Source organism: Rhyacophila brunnea, unplaced genomic scaffold (genome assembly GCF_057557595.1).
Source record: "Rhyacophila brunnea isolate RB1 unplaced genomic scaffold, BYU_Rbru_1.0 scaffold_8, whole genome shotgun sequence".
NCBI classification, from domain to species: Eukaryota; Metazoa; Arthropoda; class Insecta; order Trichoptera; family Rhyacophilidae; genus Rhyacophila; species Rhyacophila brunnea.
This window is the reverse complement of record NW_028233350.1, coordinates 10,475,215-10,491,459: the sequence shown is the minus strand read 5'-3', so window position 1 is coordinate 10,491,459 and position 16,245 is coordinate 10,475,215. Positions and strand designations below refer to the sequence as shown.

At 30.9% G+C, this 16,245-nt stretch overlaps 1 protein-coding gene across 1 annotated transcript in view; it reads left to right on the top strand.

Annotated features, from left to right (window-relative positions):
• Positions 1–16,245, top strand: part of rdgC (retinal degeneration C) — a 350,015-nt gene that overhangs the window by 111,364 nt on the left and 222,406 nt on the right. The window contains exon 2 of the mRNA XM_085959019.1: positions 11,501–11,586. The gene's annotated coding sequence lies outside the window, so the exon portion shown is untranslated. The remainder of the gene's footprint in view (positions 1–11,500; positions 11,587–16,245) is intronic.

Sequence of the window (16,245 nt, the reverse complement as noted above, 5' to 3'; positions counted from 1 at the left end):
ATATCTATTAAATTCTAATGGATTTAAGTTTTGTGCTATTCCATTTGAGTATTTTTTTTTGCGATCCGGGTTTCGCCTTTTGGCATCTTCAGGCACTATGTACACTCATCAAAAGACAAATACACAATGGCAACGAATAAAATTAACTCTAACTTATATAACAAATCAATACAATAAAGTAGGTAAAAACTCAATAGGTCATTAGAAAAATATATAGGTAACAAACAATTAATTATGAATAGTGGAAGTGTTTGCAAAAAAATCCCTACCTTATCAATAATAATATACTCGATAAGCATAATTAATCGTCAAAACCAGTGACGTTCCTAGACAAAATGCCGCCCCTGAGCAGTGTCAAAATGCCGCCACATTTTTTTTATACAGTACTTTTTATCATCCTTTTGTGACTCCAATATCTAAGAAATGTGTTGTATGGTTACATTACTAACAAGATGTATACCATTAAATCTAATTTAAATGCCATCTGTGCTTCAATAGACAATATTGCGAGTCTACGGTTTCAGATAGGTACATTTAAAAATACACCTGACAACTTCAAAAACTCGCGAGTTACTGGCAAACATATTTGGATAAATTTTAAATTAGGTATACACCTGTCATTGCTGTTCACCAAGAACATGATGTCCAAGGACAACGGAAGTAAACTAGACATCGCGAACCCGATAAAAAAGGTCCTATTAAAATTTTTATAGTACCTACCTGATAAATACATTTTGTTTCCAACCAGTGAGCTAATTTTTTTAATGGAAAGATATTTCCGTTATTACTAAGATTAGGTAGGTAGCTATTTCTATATACATCTAATGATTCTCCTCGATTTGCCGCCCTTTGGGTAACTGCCGCCCCCAAGCGATGCTCAATCTGCCTACCCCAACGGGACGTCACTGGTCAAAACCTACTAATAGATCATTAGTAAAAATAAACAATAAGAATACTACACTCAAGAGGTGTAAAATCGTCCATTTTGGGAACAATGGTAACGTATTGGAAAATAATGGAGTTAAATAATGAGATATATCTGAGATATTGGTTAATAATTCAACAATTAATATTCTTACATGATAGGTACTTACTTTTTTTTTAAATTATTTTAAAAAAACCCCACCTAATATATATATATACAAACACATATACATAACTACATCCACATACATCCACATACATACATATAAATGTTCTATATCAATACCGTTGACTATAAATAGTCTCGCATGTAAACCATCATAATATGGAAATGAATGAATTTCACTCGCAAGCATGTATATTGTCTAGATAAGTCTTACATTATTAAAAATATTTCTTTATTTATTCTTCGCCCTTTTAGTGTATTTAAAAGCTTTTGAGTGTTTCCAACTCTTTCTCTTCTATGCCAATTTTTTTTAGTTAGTACTTAAGTTGAATAGCGTTGATAGAGTTTCTTTATATTATAATTTAATTAATACACGAAAAGTTACGACCTCTATTCAGGCCGATGAAGTTTCGCTGATTTTGAAGCAAGATTAGACACGAGATGCTCTCTTTGCTGAAATATACCGAAGTATGAATTACCCACTTATCAAAGGGACCAATTCAATTTGTCTGTGATATTATGGACGAAGAATCTCAAAAGTTTATCCAAGAATACGAATTGGCTAATTAGGAATTTGCCAAGTGCCTAATCAAACTTTCGACTTTAACAGTCACTTTTAGTGATAATTTTAATTATTGGATTGTACATCATTAAAGCCGTCAAAAATCGAGAACCACTTTGTAGGTTAAAAATAAATTATCAATTTTGTCGTAAAATTAAACATACTAGGTATATACCTTAATAGAATAGTTGTATTTTTAAAAACCAATTTTACGAAGGGTGGTTATTAACCAGTGGCGAAGGGTGGAGGTAGGCTATTAAGATGCGACATAAATAGTGCAAACTAAGCTTTGTCAAACAGAAGTCATAGTAAATAATAGTCAAAAAATACTCATCCATCAAATAAGCGATTAAATCATACATAACTTTGGATATTTTATAGATAGAATAATATTTTCTATATATCTATTAATGTTTTGTTTAGGCAGGGCATAATGAATTTAATTTAAATGAACCAACCATATGTGTAATATGTATTTTAAATCAAACGGAAACAAATAAGTATGGATGAAAAAGTTTGCACATTTTTTTCATGTAGCTCAAGATATACCAAAACTATTATGGTTTGGTTTAGGCAGGGTTTAATTGAATTTTAAAAACTAACCAATACCATCTGCAAATTGTAGTCATAGTTCAATAAAAACAAATACATATGACTAACCAAGTTTAATGTGCACTATTAATGGCGGATCTTAGCAGCCTACCTCCACCCTTCGCGAGTATTATTACCACGTATTGAAAAAAATAATCTGACAATTTGAGCAAGCTGAGGTGAGAAAAAATACAATTCCAGTGTTATTAAAATTATAATAATCACGATCAGATGGTATCAATCTATTCCTAGTTAAAGATTTCCCATCTACATTTCTCAAAATCTACTCTTTCATATCATATTTTGTTTTCTCCTCGCTAGTTTTCACTAGTCGTCCGTTTACACTCTCTTAAAAATATCCATACTCAGAAATTCCTCTACTGCCAGGCATAGTAATACATATTGGAAAAATCCTAATTGTTTTGTCTCATGTGGGAAAAACTTATCCACCGCACTTGGACTTGTGCATTACGCATTTATAAAAAATAAAAGAAAAATAAATTATTAGCGAGTACTCAATCATTAAAACAAAAATTTGGAAGGATCCTGATGCTAACTTACTAAAAAACGAAATAAGTAGTTATTGTTTAAAATTAAAAAATATTCTGCAATATTAACCGCATTTGAAAAAAAAAACACCTCGATTATTAATATTAAGTATTAGTATATTCACCGGTAACGCTTAAGTTATATTTGGTATATATTATGTTCCTTGATATTTGATCAAAATTAACATTAAATGTAACATTGTTTGTCACGCCGGATATTCCAAATTTTAAAATACATTATTTTGATGACAGAAGATTTTAAAAACAAGTTAATGTAATGTTGCTATCCTTGCCTACATGTGGAGTGAGCAAGCTAAATTTTATTAACCTATTTAAAAATAGTGATAAAACGATACGCTTTTAGCAGTGTAATGTAATTTGGGGATGCTGGTGGGTGGATTACGGATCTAGGGATTGGTGGTTTAACCAGGATACCATACACTGACTTTTTTTATGTTAAAGAGGGCTGGCGCGCGCTGGAGCCAGTTCGGTGTTCACGCATTCATGCACTGGTAAACGGACGGTTCCGAATGTCATTCTCACGGTTTCACATGGTTTTCGGATGAATGATGATGACAAGTTCAGGTCGTTCGCTCAAACCGTATCAGATTTAGTGCAACGAAGGTCGAACATATGGATTTTGAGTCACCCGGTAGTTAACGACGGCTAAGCTATAACACACGACCGCTTTCTTGATGTCACTCGAGCTAACTCCTGAATCGGTCTGTATAATTTAATTAACCAATTCGCACCCGAGCTAACCAAACTTAACTTTCGTCACGGTCAATAATGACCCGTGACTGGTGGTCTTGTGACAATAATTGGGGATTTGAGGTTGGTGGAAAGAAAGGATGAAAGCGAACTGCCAAATATCCATACAGCACCTCAATTGGTAACTACTGTATGATTATATTATCAATTGTTTATCTTCATTAAGGAATACATACCCTATCTAGTTAATTAATTGTTGAATGGATAAGTGTACATACTAACTAACTTTAAACACTATCAGTAGGTAGTCACTTGTTAACTGTTGTTACCTTAATAAGTGTTGGACCACTGAATGGGATTGCCGAGATTAGTGTAGTGGCCCGTATCTCGCGGATGATTGGTCTAGTAGTCTACGTAGTGCGGATGATTTAACTTCAAGTGTAGAAACGTTTATCGAACCCGTCGAGCAAATTGGGCGGAAACTCGTCGATAGCGAGTGACAACCTACACCTAAGTGTTAAAGACGATTGTTTTTATTTATTATGAATACAATATTAGAATAAATTGCTTTGTTTTTCTGTTATATGAGTTTTTTTCTGTCAAGCCAATAAAAAATAATGATACTCCAAAGAAAAGAACACAATGGAGCACTATTTTGAAACGTCACTGTTACGTAACTGACAAGGGGGAGAATACTAAAGAAAATAATCAAACAAGAAACATGAAAGAATTGTTTGGCTATAAATCACAGTTTATATTTGGAGCTGCAGCTAGACTTGGGCATTTCCCGAGAAAATCTCAATCTCAAGATTCGGGATTTCCAGAAAAGAATTCTCGAGAATTCTCGAGATATCGGGAAATTTAAAAAATACCTGTAAAAACTCTAAAATCAGTGTAAAAACAGACAAATTCCCAAAAAATATGTTTTTTTTTATTTATGAAAGAAGACAAACAAAATAGAAGTAGGAAAACAAAAATAATTCAAAACATTACTCTCGCTCATTGCGCTCATTTTGAGTCGACGTTGGCTTATTTGTGTATAATGCCACGATCAGTTTTTGAACGTTTTGTGTTTCATGTCCACTTTGAAAAGATTCTCGAGATCCAGGATTTCCCGAAATGTTAAAAATGTCAATTCTCGAGATTCGGGAAGGCAAATCTCAAAAATTTATAGAGAATTCCCGTCGGGAAATTCCCGAAACCCAACTCTAACTGCAGCTAATAAAGAAGTTATATTTGATAACGAGGTGTATAATATTTACAAATACAGATACCATTTTTGTTTTTGACAGTTTGATTCATCACGACATTAAAATACTTTTTAATGTAGGTACATACAATAATTTCGTACTTATATAATTATTATTTACCATAAAAATATTACAACTTAAGTACTACGTATTTCATGTTAACATAGTCCAGCCTCATAGCATGTGGTGACCGTAATGTTGCGCCATTTTCCTGGATACAGCACCATATTCTGCGCCTCTCGTCATGGTAAACATGCAGTGTGTAGATCGCTCTTTTAGCACCATTCAACAAGTTTTGATTACCATATTGGATTGCGTTGTAATTATGTGTTTACATCAAAATTATATTGGCAGCAGATATGCTTTGTCTTCCGATTCTTCGTATAATACGTATAGAAAAGGATAAATTTATTTCAAATTCTCTGCTAGCATTTAAATTATTAATATTAATTGTATTTTATCGAATGGTCGTAAAATATATATATTTTTAGACGGAGGTTTCCAAAAAAATATTTTCATAAATTTTATATTAGAAAATGCCCATAGATATAATGATACGATCAGTAGTATATAAAATTGATTTTTTTTATTAATTAAATCATTCTAAAGATAAGTTAGGTGATCAGTGTTTTGTTGTTTGTTCAATGTATAATAATATAAAAAACCTGAAATTTCCGCGACTCTAAATTAAAACCCAATTACTTGACTTTAAATGACTTAGATGCTTAATTAGCTGTGTAGGTATATTATCATATAATTATTTTCTTTTTATCCCATTAAAATTACCACCAAAATCGCGTGTGGAGTTAGCAATTAATTGTGGAGTTATTAGAATTATTTCTAAGTATCGCTTACCTCTCGGGATTTTACACATTATATGCTTAGCGTGCGTGGAAAAATAACGACTCTATCCGTATATAAGGGGTAAATATATGGAAGCACATTACTAAATGATCAGAAAAGTTTTCAAAGCAATTTTGTCTTCGCGTTTTGTTCATGAATAAAATGATTGAATCCTTCTTTCTATTGACGAAAACTTTGAATACGATATAAAATTTTATAGCCCGTTTACTGGTTTATGATATTATATTATATTGTGAGATTTAAAACTGATATAAAGAAAATCTTTAGCGTTGAAAATTTATAAGAGATAAATTACCTATTCATAAGCGCCCACGAAAAATGGGAATATAGAAATCATATTATGATTTAAAGAAACACTTCATAAAAAAGTAAAATACTTATATGTGATTTTAAAGATATAAAAACAGTATATTACTTATCCCCAGTATTTTAGTATCATACTTTACCTTGTAATAATATATGGTCGTATAATTTAAAGATCGTCCAACTTCTTTGGGTTGAATAGTTTTGAGATACAATTCATGTCTAAATAAAACACGGTTCTTGTCGATTTACAGGAAGCCAGCGGCAAACAAATTTGGAAATAGACGATATACTGAGTTATTTGTTAGGTTAGGTTAGGTTAGGTAAATTATTGTCTGCAACGTTCCACGAACGACGCGTATTTTTTTCATCTCGGTGCTATTTGAGATCTTTTTCCGATAAGAATGCTCACGGCGAACTGTGCTATGGTGAAATGTAAAACCTAAAATGTACTTGTAACCTAGTAATATAATATTTATATGTAGTATGCCTCCCCATAGCTATGTCCAGGTTACATCCAACCTGTTCAATGCTTAGTTTTCTACTGTAATGTATTTTAGTCTAACTTTAAACATTTTTACATATCTTGAAAACTGAGTAGAGTGATAAATATTAGGATACTATATAGTATCATAGTATACATAGTATCATAAAACAAAAACATTTGGTAAGTGTATTTAAACGTTTCTATTGTAATACTAGTATAGAAAAAAAGTGTTTCACAATTATCCACGATGATGAAAATCAGTTCAAAATTCGAATTTGCTCTCTGAGAGCGGGGTTGCAATTATCAGAAAAAACAATTGTATATAAAAAAATATCTTTAAACAAGTAAGTACTGCTTTCCGATAGTTTGATATTGATGTTTTGTGTTATATTTGATAGAAAGCCCGCAACAGTTTTAGTAACAATATTAAAGTTTATATTTTCCAATATAAGTTATTATTCTCTGTGTAAATAACATCAAAATGGCAACCTGCTGTTGTAGTTAGCTTTTTTTACTTTCTTACTATTATTAATGATTTAACGTAGTTATTCATTTAAATAATGATTGTTTTTATATTAATATAATATTATCATGATATTACTATGATATTATCATAGTACTTACATAAATATAGTCATTAAGTAATAAATTTGTGTAATACCGAACGCCATGTATAATCATGTTAGTTAAATTAATTAAAAATAATTTAAAATTAATTTATTGAAAAGCTAGTCGCCTTATATTGTTAAAAATTACAACACCTCGGATAACGTAGTTATTAGAATTAACTCGAATAACTCATACCGGATCGATAGTAGAGTAGATCATAAAAGTACTCACATGGATAGTGTTATAAGATTGACTCTAACTTTTTTTTTTAGAAATTTTCGAAAATATTCTACTTAATACTCGTACCTAATATCAATATTTTATTTTGAAAAAAAAAGTTTTTAATTTTATTTTTCATATTCAGTGTTGATTAAAAAATATATATTAATTGAGTAGAAAGTTTTCGTTATCTTCTTTGTTTTATGCCATAAAAATGTTCACGTTCCATTATTTAAAAAAAAAAAAAAAACAATAAAAAAAAACATATTAATAATATTATGGTGTAATTCTATACAGAAGTATGTATACTTTTCTGATATTATTGTTTTCAAAGTTTAGTGATATTATGCTTTATCATTTTGGTGAAAAAACTGAATACATTTTACATTATGTAAATTAACCCAGTCTCATGCCATATTATAACTAAACGCATGCCATTATAACGATGTCGTATTAGGGTTAATGCGTTTAAAGTGATATTGGTGTCAAGATTGGCTCATAGACAATTCGTCTCCGACAAGTCCTCTGGTAAGTATGTCTGGATATTAAATTAAACTATTATGATTATGTTCTGATTTAAACAAGGTACGAGAGCCGAAGCCAGTACAGACCTACAAACTTATCTGAAGAATGGGATGGGGAGCCACTTACAAAAACTACCCAATCAAGACTCGTAACTGGACAATATCTGACATTCGAATGAAATTTTCATAATGGCAACCTATGGTAGTTTGTAGTTCCATTTTCGGCCATTCTACAGATAAGTTTGTAGGTCTGTACATGTGGCTTCAGAGGCAGTCGTTTTGTATGGCTTAACAATTATAGTAGTCAAATTGGGTACTACTGGTAGATGTATTTTTAAGTATAACATTTAAATCTTACAAATTTGGCATATGAATATTACTATATAAAATATACTTTTCCCTGTCTAATTATGCCAATTTACCTATATACACTAGAGACAATCCAGATAATATTGTGTATTCGTATAAAAATATACAAATATAATATCGTCTCAAAGAAAAACAAGATAAGTCAGTCAGTAGCGGAGGGTGGAAGTAGGATGTTAAGATCCAGCATATATAGTGCATACAGTCCTACAAACTTATCTAAAGAACGGTCAAAAATGGAACTACATACTACCATATGGACGCCACTTTGAAAACGTCATTCGAATGTCAGATTCTGTGATTGGGTAGTTTCCGACAGTGGCTCCCCCATCCATTATTTAGATAAGTTTGTAGGTATGTACTAAACTTTATCAGTCAAACGGATTTATTTTCATTGAACTAAGACTACAATGTGTAGATAGTGTTTGTTAGTTTTAGTTTAGTTAGTTTGATGTTAGCATGATGGCTGGCCTATAGCATCGTGGGTCCCAGGTTCGAATCCTGGGTCTGGCAAGTACATATATTGTTTTTCAATTTGTGTATAAGCAGAGTATGGAATTAATACGTTCAGCAAGTGGCTGATATCCATTTCTCGTAAAAATAAATATGTTAATACAAACCTCCACGCTGTGGAGGCCCATATGATCTTATTACGATCGTTTACATGTAAGTTGTACGTATGCAGTTCATCGTGGGACACTTATTCCTACGCCGCAGTATGTGAAATATGAGTTCGAATAACATTTTATCAAATGACGAGTTCTTTGTTGAACATTATTTCACCGTGGAATACATTTGTACGTATCTTACAAAATGCGGCGGTAGTTTTCAAATAGTACTGTTTCAATTAGATTAACCCTAACCTAACCTAATCTAGTAAATACATCTTAACATGTTGTAGCATACGTACAAATATACTCCACGGTGAAATGTTCAACGATAAACTCATCAATTGATTAAATGTTACACGAACTCATGTTTCACGTACTGCGGCGCACGAATAAGTGTCCTGCGGTGAACTGTTTACGTACAAATTTCCGGATACGATTAGGATCGGACATGGTCGAGAGAGTTTAATAAGTCCAATTAATACTTTCGTGCTGATTTGTAAATATCACGTGTGTTATGTTAAGTTATTTAATGGCTCACTTAATATCAATGAATTTTTACAATACTTATTAAAATCGTTGCCATCGACATCAATTCACGTCATGGTATTATGTTCGGGCCAATAGCCTCATGCGCAACCAATACAAAGCATAACAACATAGTAAAATCGTTTTCTATATTGTGTAGCAACAGCCGACAGCATGAAAAGGCTCCTTTATTCGATCATACGTATAACGTAGGCCATTCGGGATTTTGTCCCTGTGTCTAAGAGATTACTCTACGAAGGAATTGATATAACCCATTACCGACGTCTTGACGCTGTTTGTAGGTTTTTACATAAAAAAATATTTTTTTCTACCGGTATATTATTATATGATGAATTGTTTGGTAATATATTATAATATATCTCGTACATGACAACACAGGTTAGTTTCTAAGCGGAGAAAATGATAGCTCTATGAAAATATGTTTAAACGAAATTATCGTTTCGTTAATGAACTTTATTGACGGGAGAGCTCGCCCCCCGTTGTAATTTACTCAGCTAACGTATTTAATTCCACTCTCATTAGATTTAAAGTGGAGTCGACATCTATAATACTAAAAGCTTTCGATAGCTTCATTAAAATATATACCTGAATATTAATTTTGGACGAAATTTACATCCGTAATATAGAAATAGGTAATTAAGTTATGTAAATTGTCTTTCAGGATCGTTATTAAGTTAGTATTATCATCATAACATAATATCTATTGATGTAATATCTATATTTGGTATCGATATCAGTCGCGAATACTCCACACTAGGCAATTATTTAAAGCCTACCTTATTATTTTTTTTTAATTGACTTATTTATATATAATCACAATATAATATACCTAAGTATATTTTTTAATTAACTATCTTTTTATTCAAGGAATAATTCACAAGATTTTTTTTGTGATTTTACAGAGGCTTTGACGACAGGCAACTCGCTGTCATATCGCCTCTTCTCTTCTAGAAGGAGATCCGCCGATCAGGTCCTCACTCCTATTCTGTTAAAGAACTTTACAATTTTGCCTAGCTCTTTCGTCTTACCCACCTTTCAATTCGTCGACATTCTCAAAAATATCCGCAATTCGCAGCTGTACTCTGTTAAGTTCATATTTAGGGCATTGTAGTGCTATAAGTACAATGTCCTCTAAAACATGACATTCATTTCATCGCAGAACTGCGATTCGCTTCTTCCCATGAGGACATAAAATCTTTTGCCCATTGTGTGCCCTGTTCTTAGCCTCGGTATTAACTTAAGCTCATTCCTCGTCAAAAGAGACTCTACAAACCAGGGCACCAACCGTGGTAATGGTAGAATAGACTTACTCCATTTCCCCTTTTCTAATGATAAACATATGGTGACAATCTATCCACATACTTTGGTACATTTTCTTTATAGCCTCATTCCAGTCCAGATTTTCTGGTTTCCAATTCACAAGATTTAAGAATGTAACATTCTAATTATTGAACATACATAATTTTGAAAACACTTCTGAGAAAATATATTATACCTAACTAATAAAAAAAAACACTTTTTTGAGGAAAGTAAGACACCCGCAGGAATCGAACTTGCATATCTCGGGTATCCGGCAATAGTAGATCAATTTAGAAAACGCTTCAGAGAGTATTAAAAGCCATTTAGTTAAAATTTGTCGCAATTAACTATGACGCCTTTATCATAGTGGTGTATATGCACGGGCGCGATACCTTACTTTTTTCAAAAAGATTTTTTCTATTGGTTATAATATAGAAGTGTTTCAAAATTATGTAGGTATGGTCAATATATTATTTACCAACACAGATTGCAGCGCCATCTATCGAAAGTTTAAAAAAATACGCCATATCGTGTCATCTTTCTTCAACATTGTATTGTATCGATTATTTGCCGGTGCAAAAAATTATCCTTTAGATACATTAATTAGACGCAAATATTGGAGCAACTTAATTTGAAAGAGGCAAAAGAACAAAACGGATACTATGAAGATTCAAGGTTCTGCAGAATCAAGCCACAGAATATCGGCATAATTTATTCTATAAAATCACTAATTTTTCTACTAATCACTTAATTGTTTTTAAAAATACCTATTTAAAATTTTATTTTTAAACTTTTACAAATATATTCCTAGATACCTCATTATATTATTTATATCAATAATGTCCAATCTATGATAAAATTCTATAAAGCGTTTGAATCCTAACACTCTATTAATGGTTTATTATTTTGTCTTATTTCAGGTCGAGTTTCGGGATCATAGGATTACTGAATGGAAAGAAAAAAAGGTTGAAAAAAGTGCTTTTTATAATATCACGCGTATAAAAAGGTAAAAAAGAACTGTTATAAATTAAAATATTTAAATTAAAATGCTTTGGAAGTGTCTAGTTTACAATGAAATAAGTTAATTCATTTATCTTCGACAATATTGTTTTGGATGAAAACCAGATATTAACTGAAAAAGCGTGAAAATAATATTTACATTAAACTGCTCTCGTCAGCGCTAATATTTATGATGTTAAGTACATACTGAGACATAAGATACTTACATGTACAGACATTAGTGTATATATCGATCATGTTTAGTGCGTACTACTATGTTTCTGTAGTAAGAGAGTAAAACACGATATGTCCGTTTTTATAAATTGTTCAGGAGAGCAATTTTAAACTTCAAAAGATATTCAAACAATGGAAAAATCACAATATAATATTGACACAGATTTTTTTCTCCAAACCTATAAGACCTAGCCATAACATATTTTTTATATCTTGTAGATCTCACCGAGACGAGTCTGAAAAAACGGACATTTCATGTTTTTCCATATTACTATAGGTTTTATCAGTAGCGAAGGGTGGAGGTAGGCTGTTAAGATCCGCCATAAAGAGTGCATATTAAACTTTGTTAGTCATACGTATTTGTTTTTATTGAACTAAGACTACAATTTATATTATGTATTCGTTAGTTTTTAAAAATCAATTCAACCCTGCTTTAACAAAACCATAATAGTTTTGGTAAACTTTGGGCGATACGACAAAATTGTGCACACGTTTTTATTCATACTTATTTGTTTTCATTGGATTAAGAATACATATTACACAAATTTATGGTTTTAATGCATTAAGCCCTGCCTAAACCAAACTATAATATTATATAACAAATAATATTCTATCTATGAAATAGTCAAAGCTATGTATGATTTAATTGTACAATTTTAGATATTTCATAGATAAACGAGTCTTTTTTTACTATTATCTATCAATTATGGCTTAGTTTTCATAGGGTTTAATTGAATTTTATAAACAAACCAACACCGTCTGTAAATTGCTGTTTTAGTTGTTTGTTCTATTGTCTGTTCCAGATTTTTTCTTGTATCAAGTAATTTAATTCATACTTGTTTCTATCTTTACATAATTATTTATAAATTGAATTCCCACATTAAACAATAGATGTTAAATTAATTGTCAGATTGACAGCTTCTGGTTTATATTCTACTATAAATATTAAGACGTAGGTGGGTATTAAATAATACACATTCTTATCGAAATAGTTTTTTTAAATATACATAAACCCACACTAGACACTTCAATACTAGCCATCAGAAATATGTCTAATATTTTATGAGTAACGGCGATCGCCCAAATTCATATTGTTAATAATATTAAATTTCAGGGTGCTCTCGCCCCAAATAATTTTGTTATATTGTTGGAAGTGCGACATTTCTTTTGAGATATCGAGAATCGAGGTAAAAGTCTATTATATTGGTACTTGCAATGAAGGTTATAATACAAATGACATTGGTTCTGTTGTTTTTTAGTTATAGCCTAACAAAAATATATATCTGCTAGAACATGTGCAAAATGCTATAATTGTTCTGAATGTATTTTTTTACTGTCAATATACCTAATACTGTTTGATTTTATAATTCGCGGAATAGACTTCCAGGATAGATTTAATTTTTTTTTATGAAAGTAGCATTATTAAAATCAATACTCTTGCTCTATGTATCCACTGTAAAATCAATATGTCAGTTTGCCGGATAGAAGTCTCCAACCCACAACCCACGGCTTAAAAAGCGGAAATTCTACCAGTTGACTAACGCATACGTTAAAAGCATTAATAATATAATTAAAAATTACACCTGTGGGTCTATTCTATACAGAAGGAAATCATCATCGGTAGTGGAACATATGTATTGAGGCGGTTAATTGTTACAATAAAGTTAACCGTCTAAACTTTCAAAAAGTTTATGTTTTAAAAGCCCTTCTCTTGGCTGTATTAACTTTTAGATCGAGATGGATACCTTTGATAGTTTAGACAGCTAACTTATTGTAATAATTATAAGACACCAACAAATAAATATGATAAATTACCGTTGATAGTCACCGATTGTCACATTATCAATTAATATTGAGAATTTAATAAATCGAAGTTGCCAAATCGTTTGCATCCAAATTAAAGACTTATTTACGAATTTGATAAGCATTCATCTATTATTATATTATACCGTGTAAAAATATGGGAAATAAAGTACAGTTAAACCTTATTTGAGGTCACCGCCTGTGGATTTAATCACCATAGAATGTTTTATTATACGAAAACTGGGCGCTTTAGCAATAAATTAGCTAAGTAAATTATTATTTACTAAGCTGTTGAGCTTAAATGTGATTCTTTAGAATCATAGCGCACCCATTTTTATGCCGAAATATAATAGGATAATTTCCGAAAACTGTTAATTAAAATGATGCTACACGAATAATATATTATTATATTTTTGAGTTTGTCGTGTGTAAAAATATTAAAAATAATTACAAGATAAAAAGACCTTTTTATAAACCACGTTTTTCAATTTTCTTTTGAATCATATATTGACAATTCTATGTATTAATAAAAACTTTTTATTGTACTTGATAGAAATACTGTAGAGAATACTGAAATGTCATTTTGACATTTCATATTGGTTTCCATAGTAACGCACGTATATATTAATAATTTAGTTGCTAGGACCCCCATAGCAACCAACAATAATAACTTTCCATACAAAACAGAATTAACCGAAAATGAATTCAATTCTGCTTAAAAATAGCTAAAAGTATTAAAAGAATGGCACTGTCGTCGTATTCTGATATATTCTAAAAGTTTCAAATGTCTAGCTAGTCGGGAAGTTACTTAAAAATCTTCAATCGACTAATACAAATCTTGGACAAACAAGAATACGAGCTAATAAAAACGTGGTAAAATAGATCACAATATACATGAATAGCAATACATGCATCTTGATTCTCGATGGTGGCATTCCCTCCTCTACTTTCTATATTCAGAACACCGATCAAAAGTATGGAGGTCATCACCATGGGACTCGTGGTGTTTTGAATGAAGAAGTCGAAAATTTGTGGTTGCTCCGATGGATGGAGGAGCGAGTTTTATTTGCAGCGCAAACAGTCGGTATAAGATAAGAGTATGTTACTGTAGTTATGTTACAATACTTATGTACTGTTCCGAGGTCCGAGTCTCGGTAGAATGAGATGCTGTGCGGAGCGACACAGAGACTGAGATACTAATTATAGACCGGAAACTTATATTCGAGTGACATTTCCAATGAATTATGATATATCTTGAAAAGAATATTTAGGAAATAATAATTATAATTGAGTCAGCTACTCTATATGGAGTTTATATCATTGGGCATGACTGATTATGTGGAAAAATGGATATTGCGGAAACTATAATTGCAGTAAACTATTTACTGAGTTTGCCATAATTAGACGCTACGGGAAATGAATAATAAGGAATTTATAATTGCATTCAGTTATTTAATATCGCCAATCAATATGCTGACACGGATTGAGTTGTTTATCACCTTAAAAGCATAATATTAATTTGTTCCACTATATTAAAAAAAAATAAAACATAATTTTATTATCATAGTAAGTGATTGTCTAAATTCATTTATCATTCATGGCATATTTCAGGACTTATGTAAATACGTTATTGACAAATTTGTTTGACATCGATAGGGATCGTTTTGTGTTGGGAAGCTTCCGCTGCATCGGATATTGAAACACTATTTTCATTCGGTAATCGTCTGATCGCGTTTTGGTCATCTACTTCAATTTCGTTAATGGCTTAATAATAACTACAGAGTGCTGACATAAACAAATAAATTTTAATTAATCATATTATTTTCCTCGAAATATGCTCATAACTTTACTAATCTCATATCTGTCGAAAAACCTCCCACGCACTATTTTATGTTCTACGAAAGGCTTTTGTAATATATTATTTTCATTTTTTTTGCTTAAATCAGAGGTCGACAACCTTTCTAAATTTGTGAGACAAATTAAAAATATAATTTTAATAATGTACTCGCAACTGTTTTTAGTCAACTGTAGTAGATTAAAAACGAATGCAGTTTTTTTCTCTTTAAGGGGCACGCTCAGCGTACGTCAAAATAGAGCTTTAATGCTATTTTCAAAGCATGATCCTGGACATTCCTTAAACGTTGTAGATAATCTATTTACATAATTTTGAAGCCTTATTATCCTTTATATTTATTTTAAACATTTGATGACTGCATAAAGTATTTTTATTAAATAAAATAGTATTCTTTTCAAACTCTCGCTCTAATGTTTTAGATTATAGTCAAATTTCAGTACGTCCATGTGAAGTGGTGTTAAGATTTTTTATATTATTTATTAATTTTTAAAAGCTTTTATAAAACCATTAGTAAAATTTATGTCGACATTATTATAGTGAAATATTTACAATAAAAAATTATATTGATAATCTCTGTGATCCCAAATTTGAAAAGAATTAGGCATTTTATTATTCAAAAAATGGGCAAGATTTACACATTTAAAGATACTGATAATAAGCTATATCTTTGACCATTCAAATGTGATAAACATTCTACGAATAATGTTTGCTTTATAATAATTATTGACCTATGAATAAGATACTATTTTTTTAAATACGCCATTTCTATTGGCA